Source organism: Xenopus laevis, chromosome 4L, assembly GCF_017654675.1.
Source record: "Xenopus laevis strain J_2021 chromosome 4L, Xenopus_laevis_v10.1, whole genome shotgun sequence".
NCBI classification, from domain to species: domain Eukaryota; kingdom Metazoa; phylum Chordata; class Amphibia; order Anura; family Pipidae; genus Xenopus; species Xenopus laevis.
The window spans coordinates 7,153,382-7,166,720 of NC_054377.1; the positions used below are offsets into that span (position 1 = coordinate 7,153,382).

At 42.3% G+C, this 13,339-nt stretch overlaps 1 protein-coding gene across 1 annotated transcript in view; it reads left to right on the forward strand.

The window, feature by feature from the left end:
• Window positions 1-2,683, forward strand: part of fosp1a.L (Frog oviduct specific protein-1A L homeolog) — a gene marked incomplete in the record, with an annotated part of 41,549 nt that extends 38,866 nt beyond the window's left edge. The window contains 1 exon segment of the mRNA NM_001085828.1: window positions 1,811-2,683.
• Between the last annotated feature and the right edge of the window lie 10,656 nt (window positions 2,684-13,339).

Below are 13,339 nucleotides of genomic sequence, written 5' to 3' on the forward strand. Positions count from 1 at the left end.
TCTGCAGCCCCAGCCCAGCTGCTGCCTGATTTGTTGCAATCAGCCAATCAGGGCTGACTCTGCCCTATTTAAGACCAGCCCTTAGAACACTCCTTGCTGGAGCAATACATGGTCTCTCTAGTACTGAGGCAGCGCCCCTAACTAGGTTGTTCAAGCTCTTGCCTTTTTCCCTTGTTATTCCTCCTTGCCTTGGTCTGACTCATTGTCTATCTTGTCTTATCTTGCTTTACCCTATCTTGTTCCTTCCCAGCCTTGAGCTTGATCTGACCCTTGCCTGTTCTCATTTTCTATTCCACCTTGTACCTTTCCTGACTTCATCTTGTACTGACCTTGCCTTGCCTTGACCTGCTTCCTGTCCTGTTCTGCCTTGAACCCTGTCTTATAGCTTCCCTTGTCTCTCTCTCTCTCTCTCTCTCTCTCTCTCTCTCTCTCTCTCACTCACTCTCCAGTGCTATCTGCTCCTCTTGCTATTCTGCTCCAGTCTCCCTCTGCTCTCCTGCTATTCAGTCCTCTCCTGCTATCCTGTCCTCCCTTGCTATCTTGCTATCCAGTCTCCTTCTGTATCCTGTCCTCCCACTGTCCTGTCCCCCCAAATATATGCCCGCACCGTCCAGTCTCATCCTCTTAGTCTGCCCCTGATCTGCACCCTCATCGTCCTGTCCAATCTGGTCCTGACCTTCACCCGTTCCATCCTGCTTCACTCTGCACCTGTTCCAGTTCGACTACGCCCTCGTCTCCCTGTTCCTGCCTTTCCCTTTGTGTTCTGTGGACACAGCCAGTCCCTGCCTAAAGGACTCGCCTTCTCCCTTCAGTCTCTGCAGCGCCCCCTACCTAATCCTTGACAAACCCATAGCCATTCTCTAGGGAAGGGCGATTTTGATCCGTTCGTTTCACCAAAAATTTGTTGCAGACAAATGTCGCAGACGCCCATTAAAGTCTATGGACGCCAAAAAACGTTTGTCGCGCGGCGAAATTGTTTTGGCGTGCAGCGTTTTTTCGGCGAAATGAGGCGAAAACATTCGCCCATCCCTACTATTCTTTCTAATTCTCACGCTAACTGGCCTTCAAAGTAGGCTTCCAGGTGTATCTAGTAGATCCAATACCAATTCTCACCACTACTAGCCTTGAAGTAGGAATTTCAGGTGTATCTTGTACAGCTTGAACCCTAGATCTCAGATAACTTCTAGTTACTCCTAAAATCAAAACAGGGGTCATCACCAGAAGCCATCCCCATTCCTCCTTAAGTCCTGTAGGCCATTTCTTCTCTCCTCTGCGCGTTTCACTTTCACTTCATTAATGCTTCTCTTTTTTCACTCCTTGGAAAATTTCTCCTCCCCCCTCAATGTACTTTTAAAGAGGATATTATTAATGGCTGTCAATAATGACCTAAAATCCCACTAAGATTATATTAATAATATAATCTTAGTGGGATTTTAGGTCATTATTGACAACCAGTCTGTCTATTCCTGTGTCATAGACTGTGAGGGCCAATGACCTGGCAGTCTATGCAGCAAGAAGTAGCACCTCTTCAATTTTTTACTCCCCTGATGCTCCCAAAAGGCTATGAAACATCCATAGACACTAATGGTCCTTCATGACGTTTTATGAAACTGCATGAATAGTTACTATGACCCATGAGTGCACCGTTACTCTCTATGGATAGATTTCTTTTTCAGTTCTGCCACACATTCCACCATAGACTACTGTCTTCAATGGACAAAAGGTTAAGTTCCCCTTTAAATAGCAAGTCAACGATCTAAACTGAATTGCATTTTCACAGTATTTTTTTTTTCTTTTTCAAAATCTTTAGAGACGGAGGAGGCCAGGCCATGACTTGATCTTTATCCACCTCTACCAAAAGCCTCCCCTCTTCTTCTGGATTGTTCCGTGCCTCCGTCTTATTGGCCAACTCTCTCCCTATATGTACGATTCACACGTTATAGCTACCGCCCACTGCTGGGATAATGTACCTGATATACAGATGCTCTATGGGCCACAGATACTTTGACTATGGCCAAAATTACTGGGTTTTCATCAATTATTAACCATGTAAGCGATTCTAACAATCATCCCAAACAATCCGTGATGCCTTCATTGTCTGATTACCGATAATTATCCGTACTGTAATTACAGAGCTTGCTACGGTCACTGAGATCATTAACATCAAGCGCAGAGCTCTGTATTAATGACAACTCGATCATTTCAAGCTTATAACATACATTTTATATAGACGCTAATAACGCTAATTCACTGCAAATGATTTTATGTGAATAAAGGCAAAGAAACACTTCCTAATGATCCAGTTTAATTACAAGGGAAATATTAACACAGATAATGAGATTCGTCTCGTCAATAATGCAACAACGGAATTTCTGAAAGAATGATGTTCTCCATTCATTTTATCGTTCTGAATAATATAGATACAAATACAACTGTGAATAATGAATTTTCGTCATTTTAAAAATGTTATTTCCATCCAAAGGAAAACGATGATGCAGTGCTTTGCCCCAATGCAAAAAGCATTATAGTGTTATTATCATTAAAGGAATAATAAAGAGGAAATTCTCACCGTTCGAAATGAATATATACCAAGGTTTATATTACAAAGAAGTACAGTGATATAGCTTATTATGAAATTCTAATATGTACACTGATCTACTTTTAATAAAGGGTAATTACCATGTTCCATGTGGTCATTTGTGTTGGTTTATGTTGTACTTTTTTGTAGGTAATATACCTGTATTATAAGGGATAATGTACCCCCTACTGTAAATGATAAGGATATTAGAAGTCACTGAGGGGTTGTTCTGTGACCATATAAAGGCACAAGGCTGCAGGCTGAGTTATACAGGGAACTCTGAGTATCACTCATGTAATATAAGAGATAATGTACCCCCTACTGTAAATGATAAGGATATTATAAGTAACTGAGGGGTTGTTCTGTGACCATATAAAGGCACAAGGCTGCAGGCTGAGTTATACAGGGAACTCTGAGTATCACTCATGTATTATAAGGGATAATGTACCCCCTACTGTAAATTATAAGGATATTAGAAGTGACTGAGGGGTTCTGTGACCATATAAAGGCACAAGGCTGCAGGCTGAGTTATACAGGGAACTCTGAGTATCACTCATGTATAATAAGGGGTAATGTACCCCCTACTGTAAATGATAAGGATATTAGAAGTCACTGAGGAGTTGTTCTGTGACCATATAAAGACACAAGGCTGCAGGCTGAGTTATACAGGGAACTCTGAGTATCACTCATGTATTATAAGGGATAATGTACCCCCTACTGTAAATGATAAGGATATTAGAAGTCACTGAGGGGTTGTTCTGTGACCATATAAAGGCACAAGGCTGCAGGCTGAGTTATACAGGGAACTCTGAGTATCACTCATGTATTATAAGGGATAATGTACCCCCTACTGTAAATGATAAGGATTTTAGAAGTCATTGATTATAACTGCATAATAAAGCACAATATAATAGGAAATATTCTACAGGCTGCCCTTTGCTTGTGTGCATTATACACTGAGCTTTCTTTTTTGCTCACTGAAAGTAATAATATATTTAATACAAAGTAATGGAATCATTTTATGCTGCACTTCCAGTAAGTGAGATGGGAATCTAATAGGACTTGTACTGCGTTTTGTAGAAGTGTCCCTGTAATATCTTCCAAAGTGAGAGATGAAAGGAGAGCGGTAGAAGGAGAAGACAAAAACTATTATACGCTCATTGCCTGCCCTAAAACCTACAGACTTCTGCTTTGAACTGTGAGAGTTGCACAGCAACGCCTTGTATAGCTTTTCATCCCAGAAATGTCACCGTATTTGGCAGTCGGAGAGAACGAAAACCGAAATACTCAAAGTACCGCATGGAAATAGCGTTCATAGAATAAAAGCTTTTGTTTTACCCCCCTTATATTGTGCATATGAAAGTGTTGGAAGGGTTACTGTCTGCTCTCTCTCATTTCCCTACAGAAATAGGGATTGGTAACACTAGATAGGTACCTAATATATAGAGACAAGAGGAATGTGTTGGAAGGGTTACTGTCTGCTCTCTCTCATTTCCCTACAGAAATAGGGATTGGTAACACTAGATAGGTACCTAATATATAGAGACAAGAGGAAAGTGTTGGAAGGGTTACTGTCTGCTCTCTCTCATTTCCCTACAGAAATAGGGATTGGTAACACTAGATAGGTACCTAATATATAGAGACAAGAGGAATGTGTTGGAAGGGTTACTGTCTGCTCTCTCTCATTTCCCTACAGAAATAGGGATTGGTAGCACTAGATAGGTACCTAATATATAGAGACAAGAGGAAAGTGTTGGAAGGGTTACTGTCTGCTCTCTCTCATTTCCCTACAGAAATAGGGATTGGTAACACTAGATAGGTACCTAATATATAGAGACAAGAGGAAAGTGTTGGAAGGGTTACTGTCTGCTCTCTCTCATTTCCCTACAGAAATAGGGATTGGTAACACTAGATAGGTACCTAATATATAGAGACAAGAGGAAAGTGTTGGAAGGGTTTACTGTCTGCTCTCTCTCATTTCCCTACAGAAATAGGGATTGGTAGCACTAGATAGGTACCTAATATATAGAGACAAGAGGAAAGTGTTGGAAGGGTTACTGTCTGCTGTCTCTCATTTCCCTACAGAAATAGGGATTGGTAGCACTAGATAGGTACCTAATATATAGAGACAAGAGGAAAGTGTTGGAAGGGTTACTGTCTGCTCTCTCTCATTTCCCTACAGAAATAGCGATTGGTAACACTAGATAGGTACCTAATATATAGAGACAAGAGGAAAGTGTTGGAAGGGTTACTGTCTGCTCTCTCTCATTTCCCTACAGAAATAGGGATTGGTAGCACTAGATAGGTACCTAATATATAGAGACAAGAGGAAAGTGTTGGAAGGGTTACTGTCTGCTCTCTCTCATTTCCCTACAGAAATAGGGATTGGTAACACTAGATAGGTACCTAATATATAGAGACAAGAGGAATGTGTTGGAAGGGTTACTGTCTGCTCTCTCTCATTTCCCTACAGAAATAGGGATTGGTAGCACTAGATAGGTACCTAATATATAGAGACAAGAGGAAAGTGTTGGAAGGGTTACTGTCTGCTCTCTCTCATTTCCCTACAGAAATAGGGATTGGTAGCACTAGATAGGTACCTAATATATAGAGACAAGAGGAAAGTATTGGAAGGGTTACTGTCTGCTGTCTCTCATTTCCCTACAGAAATAGGGATTGGTAGCACTAGATAGGTACCTAATATATAGAGACAAGAGGAAAGTATTGGAAGGGTTACTGTCTGCTCTCTCTCATTTCCCTACAGAAATAGGGATTGGTAACACTAGATAGGTATCTAATATATAGAGACAAGAGGAAAGTGTTGGAAGGGTTACTGTCTGCTCTCTCTCATTTCCCTACAGAAATAGGGATTGGTAACACTAGATAGGTACCTAATATATAGAGACAAGAGGAAAGTGTTGGAAGGGTTACTGTCTGCTCTGCTCTCTACTATAAAGCCTAGGGTTATATGTTGGAACAAACACATGGAAAATGCCAGATACACATTACTCCCTGCATCCCACAGTACTGGGCCAAATGATCCATTTATTTCACCGTTCTTGCTGCTTTCCTGGCAAGACCTTGTAGACAACACCTGCTTGTCAGCATTTTCCAGCGGTGCCCAATGTGCCGGAGCCAAGGGGCTTGTCCCACTCCCCATGGAACTGAAAGGAGCCTGATTAGGACCAGACAGTACTAGGGAGAGAGAATGGGATAATTATATGTTACGGGAGATGCAGCTGCATTAAAGGCTGGGAAGCTTTCTGTGTGTCCTACTCATTCCCTTGAGATATACATTATTCATGGGGGGGCTCTTATCTGACTTTCACAGAGTTTCTGCTTGCACAGAGTTTTACAAACAAGACTCAGCAATTAGTTAGAGGTTCACGTGTAACTTGTGTAGCAATAGCACCATTCTAGTATCCCATAGCAACCATCATTTACATGTTCTAATCTAAAGACATTCCTGGGAGGGCATAGGACCAGAGGAGATTTGCTCATGAACAGATTAGTCTCAACCACCTTATGAGTGGAGGTCTAGAACCAGGTCCAGACTGAGAATTAAAATAGGCCCTGGCATTTCAGGTACACAGAGGCCCAATCAGCCCACACAGAGGCCCAAACAGCCACCATCCCACTAAGTACTGACTTTCTATGGGAACTTATAGCAGCCCCTCTAGCATTTGCCAGAACCCACAGATTGCCAGTCCAGGCCTGTCTAGCACTCACCTTTTAGGGGGTAATTATTCATGGGCTCAACCATTTTTTTCCCCAGGGGGCACAGCATGTGCTGCTACAAGGGAGCCCTGTTTGTAGGTCCTGTCTTGACCAGGTGCCAATAGGGTTGTGTCTATAGGCAGCTATTATTACACCACTTTAAACAATAACAAAATTTGGAAACAATTGAAGATCCTGTAAGTGTCCCATCCGTGAGACCAACTCTAGGTATTACTCCGTGGGCCCATCATCAATCCTGAAATGTAGGGTCTTTCAGTGAAAGAGTAAACCCAAACAGAAGTATGAACGTGTGGGAGCACCAGAAGGAGATTGTTCTACAGGTTCTTACAGGCAGGGCCGGCCTTAGGCCAATTGGACCAATTGGGCCCAATTGGGCCCCGCACCTCTGGGGGCCCCGCACTGCCCCTTTCCTTTCTATTTTGTGCCTGTATGCCCTTATTTTCCTAAATACTTGCTGTGTCAGTAGCCAGCAACACTTTGTCTAGGGGCCCCGCCAACATGGTCCCAATTGGGCCCCACATTTGATAGGACCAGCCCTGCCTACAGGTTCCAAGACTGGTTGTTAAAGTCCTAGGCTTATTTAGCTAAGCTGCTTCAACATCTTCATCTACACCTACCTTCCTGATTCTACTCCTAGGAGAACGATATGGAGTCAGACCTGACCAGGTAGGGTCTCTATAAAACCCCAGTGAGAATTTGGGCTTTAGAACCTTGAGGTTTCTTGACACATTCCAGAAGAACAGATTGACTCAATGGCATGTCAATTGGACATGTTGTTACCAATGCTGCTGGGTTCTGGTCTAAAGTCTAGTTAAACTACTATTTAGGTGAGTGCCACTGGCACTCCGAGACACCCAAGACATTAAAGACAATCCAAGACATTTGGAGATAAGAGTACACACGCCTAACCACAGGAGTCTTCCTAGGTTCTTTTATGCTCCTTTAAGGGTGGCCCTTAATACGAGGAACCCTTGAGACATTGCTCCTATTACCACACCACTAGGGTATAATTTGTGAATGCATGAGGAGCAAGGAACAATGGAAATAAAGGCTTCTACAGAACTGGCTGGTGCTCTAACAGCTTTAATCATGTCGATCCCAAATACAGAGAAGATCTAGAATGGAGATTCTCCACATTGGTCCATCTTTTATATAAGAAGGAAGTATTTACAGTCGTGCCCCACAAAGGAAGGATTCTGCCGAACATTCACGTCTACTGTTCTGCAATGAAATTGCTGATACTTTGAATAACCCTATCAACAATGTAGTTATTCCCCCCTAAAATGAACCTTTTTTCTCACTTATGGAAAGCCTCCAACATAGTATTTGCTCCTGGATGGACATTTGGGATATAATGAGTTATTGGAGGCCCATTAGCTGGGGCGCAGTGTACAGGGATTTATATGGATATATCAGAGCCCTGCGTGTTATTGTGATGATTACTCTCATCCGCATTCACTCATTCCCTCAGAGCTTTCAAGGCAAAGCTAAAAAGCAGGAGAAACTTTAACATTCATTAAATGGGTGCATTTATATTAGTGCTACATGTCAGCTAATGATCTGCCGCTTCTCTGCCGCATCTCGCCTTATGGAGCCTGCATTAGTAAGAACTGCATTTTCTCTGAACGCCCCCTTCCTTGTCAGCTTGTACCCCGCACAGCCGGTAATGAGATGTACACAAACCGACTGCACCTGCCCCCCCACTCCGAAATGGAACATTTAATTCAATTCATTCCACGTATATAAACTATTAGATATACACAGAGAAACCCAGATAGATAGATAGATAGATAGATAGATAGATAGATAGATAGATAGATAGATAGATAGATAGATAGATAGATAGATAGATAGATAGATAGATATAGATAATAGATAGATGATAAATAAATAATAGATAGAGAAAGAGAGAGAGAGAGAGAGAGAGAGAGAAAGAAAGAAAGAAAGAAAGAAAGAAAGAAAGAAAGAAAGAAAGAAAGAAAGAAAGAAAGAAAGAAAGAAATAGCTAAATAGACAGACAGAGACAGACAGATAGATAAATAGAGATAGATAGATAGATGATAGATGATAGATAGATAGATAGATAGATAGATAGATAGATAGAGATAGCAAAAGAAAGAAAGAAAGATAGAGAGAGAGAGAGAGAGAGAGAGAGAGAGAGAGAGAGAGAGAGAGAGAGAGAGCGAGAGAAAATATCTTAAGAGACAGACAGAGACAGACAGATAGATGATAGAAAGATAGATAGATAGATAGATAGATAGATAGATAGTTAGATAGATAGATAGATAGATAGATAGATAATAGAGATAGCTAAAGAGAAAGAAAGAAAGAAAGAAAGAAAGAAAGAAAGAAAGAAAGAAAGAAAGAAAGAAAGAAAGAAAGAAAGAAAATAACTAAACAGACAGACAGACAGACAGACAGACAGACAGACAGACAGACAGACAGACAGACAGACAGACAGACAGATAGATAGATAGATAGATAGATAGATAGATATAGAGAATAGAGATAGCTAAAGAGACAGAGAAAGAAAGAAAGAAAGAAAGAAAGAAGGAAAGAAAGAAAGAAAGAAAGAAAGAAAGAAAGAAAGAAAGAAAGAAAGAAAGAAAGAAAGAAAGAAAGAAAGAAAGAAAGAAAGAAAGAAAGAGAAAATAGCTAAAGAGACAGACAGAGTAAGACAGATAGATGATAGATAGATAGATAGATAGATAGATAGATAGATAGATAGATAGATAGATAGATAGATAGAATATTGGATGAATTCAAGAGAACCAGAGAGAAAAGGGTTAAAGGCAGGGAAGCAGAGCAGCTTGGAAGTTGGATGGTTTCCCAGCAGGAAGGATGAGATGAGTTCTACGCTTGCGTTTCCTTGCTGATAATATTGTCACATTTTGCTGTGGAAAAGGATAAACTGTATATACAGCAAATAGAAAATACAGCTGGACTCCCCCCTATGCAGAACTGGCGTTGGATCCTGAGCCGAGAGAGTGATTTCCCACTGAGCATTAGGTTCTGACCCTTACAGCCTGTCCAGGACCAGTCCCAACCCACAAACAACCCAAAGGCAGTTAAAGGGCACATAATCATTTCCTAAACTCTCCCCTATGCACCCCTGGGAATGTTTTTTTCCCCTTAGTATTTAAGAATCCAATCGGTGTCAGTTCCATACAGTACCAGCAGATGGCTCTATTTCAGTTACAATTATTATGACAATAGTTTTGATGTCCCTGCCCAGGCAGGTTATAATACGGGGTGCTCAGAATCCCAGCATTGTCTGTTCTATACCCCATATATGTTTTTTGCCCCTTGGTGCAGGAAATGCCCCAGTTCTACCCAAGGACAACCACCCCTTTAATATACAATGTGGGGTCCAATAATATATAAGTATTTCTGCCTCCTAGAGCCCCTCAATGACTAATGACCCTATAATCTATTACTACACCTTTGAGACAGCAGGATAGTTGCACTTACTGCCTGATATAACCGGTACAGAGGCTCCTCCCACTTTCTAACTATCCCATGGTACATCAGCAAACGCCAGCACAAAGCTGGTAGACTAGTCCATATTAGCTCTAGTTCCTCTGATCTAATTTATGATTGACAGTCCCATATGTGTAAATATATATATACACTATATATATATACCACAACTCCCAGCACTCCCAGCACCCTCCAGCAGCTTTCCCTAATATCCAGGGTCCCCCATTTGTCTAGTTCCACCAGCAGTTGAAGAGTTAATCCGAGCTGAGCGCTCGAGGCAAAGACTGTTCTGTTCCGCACCCAAACCCTACTGGTGTTAAATGGCAGGAAAATTATCAGCGAAGAACACAGCTTCATTCTAATGCAAATGATTTCATTATTCTTTGTGTCTATTTTAATTTGGGATTTCAATGCTGCCAAGATATCAGGGTGACAGAGCTGTCGCACACACAGCTCACATACAGCAGCAGCGCTAGACGCCCCCTTTCATTAGTAAACTGGCCGAGTCCTCAGTTTGCTGAAAAGCCTCGAATTTACGTCCTGATCTTCCATCAAAATCATTGACATCAGCTGAAGTTAGTGGGCCCTAAAGCAACATCATTTTAGGGTGCAGCATATTCAGATCCCTATTGTACACTAATACTGAGACTCTGTATCATGAAAAACCCATACTGGGTCCCCAATACATCTCGGCTCTAAGCTGCATGGTGTACCTAAAGTCTTGTGTTTCCCAGTCACTGGCAGTTTCTTAATATGGCACCTATGAAACCCACCAGGTCCTTGGGTCTTGATTAATATATTTACACCCCTAGTTTCTGGTCCTCCTTTCTGTTGGTACATCCCTACCTACTGGGTCTGTAAGCTCCTAGATTCTGGGTCTATTCTCTATTGTTACATCTCTGGTTGCTGGATCTACCCCCTATTGTTACATCAGTGGATGCTAGGTCTGCTCTCTATTGTTACAAACATCTCTGGTTGCTGGGTCTACCCCCTATTGTTACATCAGTGGATGCTAGGTCTGCTCTCTATTGTTACATCTCTGGTTGCTGGCTCTACCCCCTATTGTTACATCAGTCTATGCTAGGTCTGCTCTCTATTGTTACACCTCTGGTTGCTGGGTCTACCCCCTATTGTTACATCAGTGGATGCTAGGTCTGCTCTCTATTGTTATATCACATCTCTGGTTGCTGGGTCTACCCCCTATTGTTACATCAATGGATGCTGGTTCTGCTTTCTGTTGCTATTTCCCAACCCACTGTGTTTTCTGTCTGTATTGTGAAGCTCCTATCAGCTGGGTCTGCTCTCTGTTGTTGCTGGGTCTGTCTACTTTTGCAACATTCCTACCCCATGGGTCTGTTAACAAGCTCCTAGCTACTGGGGCTGCTCTCTACTGATACTTCCTCGGTAACTAGACTCTGCTTTCTATCTCTGAGTGCTAGGCCTGCTCTTTATTGTTACATCACTGGCTGCTGGGTCGCTTTCTGTTGCTATTTCCCAACCCACTGGGTTCGCTGTTTGTATTGTGAAGCTCCTCGCAGCTGGGTCTGCTCTCTATTGGTTGCTGGGTCTACTCTCTATAGTTACATCCCTGGTTGCTGGGTCTTCTCTCTTTTGTTATATCCCTGGCTGCTGTATCTGCTCTCTGTTCCTACATCCCTACTCACTGGGTCTGCTGTCTCTGTATTTAAGCTCCTAGTTGCTGGCTCTGCTCTTTGTTGTTTGTTCCTGTGCTGCTGGGTCTGCTCTCCATTGTTGCATTACTTCTTACTATGTCAGCTCCATTGTTACATCCCTGATTTCTGGGTCTGCTTTCCGCTGCTAAATCTCCATCCATTGGGACTGCTGGCTCAGTTATTAAGCTCCTAGCAAACTGGTTTCTTTTCTCTTGTTATTTCCATAGCTCCATTGTTACATTACTTCTTTTTGTATCTGTTGCTACTTCCCTACAAACTGTATTTGCTATTTGCATTGTTAAGGTCCTGGTCTGCTCCCTACTGTTACATCCCTGGTTGCTGGGTCTACTCATTATGTGTACATCCCTCGTTGCTGGGTCTGTTTTCTGTTACTACATCCCTACTCACTGGGTCTGCTGTTGCGACTTCCCTAACCACTGGGTTTTTCTAGCCCCCCAAAATCTCACCCAAACTGGCCTTTAAGCTGGACTTTTTGTGTGTATCTGGGAGAGCAAAGGGCCATTCTCCACAATTCTCTCCTTAATTGGCCTTCAAATGAAAACCCCCTGCCACTACTCCAAGCCCCCCAGAGGCACCAGCCTTGCCGTTTAGGAAACACTTATATCCCCTGTGTTGTTATGATTTTCCCCAAATGGGCGGCTCTTTTGTATAAGTGGAAATATTTAGAGGCAACAGTGTGTAGAAGACAAAGATGTCACCTTGAGGCTGGAATTAATCAATAATGCAGATACACGTGGAGGTGGATTTAAATGCATCTTCCACCTACTCAGGAGCTCTAACTGCATCCGGCTGATGGAAAAGGAGGAAGATTCCCCGCTGGAAGAAATGGGTACAGAAAATAAGCTTTAATCATAGAGAGAAGCATGGGTCAGTGATTAATAAAGCCATTCGTTCTGGACTTAGCCAAACCCAATCAAGCCGGTGTCCTCCTGACTAATGTCCATGGACAGCCTGGTGGGTGGATGAGGGCACCGGGGGGCACAGAATAATTCCTAGAATAAAGGAAATAATAATAAGGCAATGCATCAATGTAAAAAGCCATTTTTAGTATCAGGAAAAATACACAGAGATTTCTGACGCTCATCTAAGCTTCTCAGATCTCTTGTAATGAAATTCCTGACCTTCTCCCCAATCCTAGTGAAAAGAAATATTTCACATATCCACCACTGGTTCTCCTCGTTATATATCAGCCGCTTGGCGTAAATCATTGGATTAACCAGTTTGTAACAGCCCTGCTTGTGTAAAACTGGTGATTGAGACCTTATTCGATGGAAACATAACCTTTATAAAGATTCTACAGCTCCAGGACCCCCCTTAGACCTTCTTGGTGCCGGCATTCTAAGGTCTATGTGAGCACCACTTGTTTTCTAATTGCTTTAACTAACTTCCACAGTGGGTTTCCAGTATCCAGCGATTATACATTGTACCAAAATTCATCCATAACTGTCCTTCAGGGTGAGCCCCATCCAACTAAGGTTTCAAGTCCCTCCCAAGGCTTTGGGAACTACTGTACTAGAGCATGGTAATTAGATGCCTTCAATTTAGATGGTTTATTTACCAATGTCAGGTCCTGGTTCAATGTGCACCAATGGGCACAGATTGGCACATATCACCATGTGATATACTTTGTGCTTTTGTGCTGCATGTGGTGTAGTGCAGAACAGGTGTCCGTGGCACTCCTTGTTTGAACATCATGAACGAAGCTCAATGAAGAACCATGTCTACATCCAACTAGGTTTGTTACCTACCAGATAAAATACCAGCCAAGACCAGGGCTATTACTACAAACCAGCAATGTGCTTGCTGTCGTTCTGCCCTCAGCCTGCCTCAATCCACTCCACTATATCCC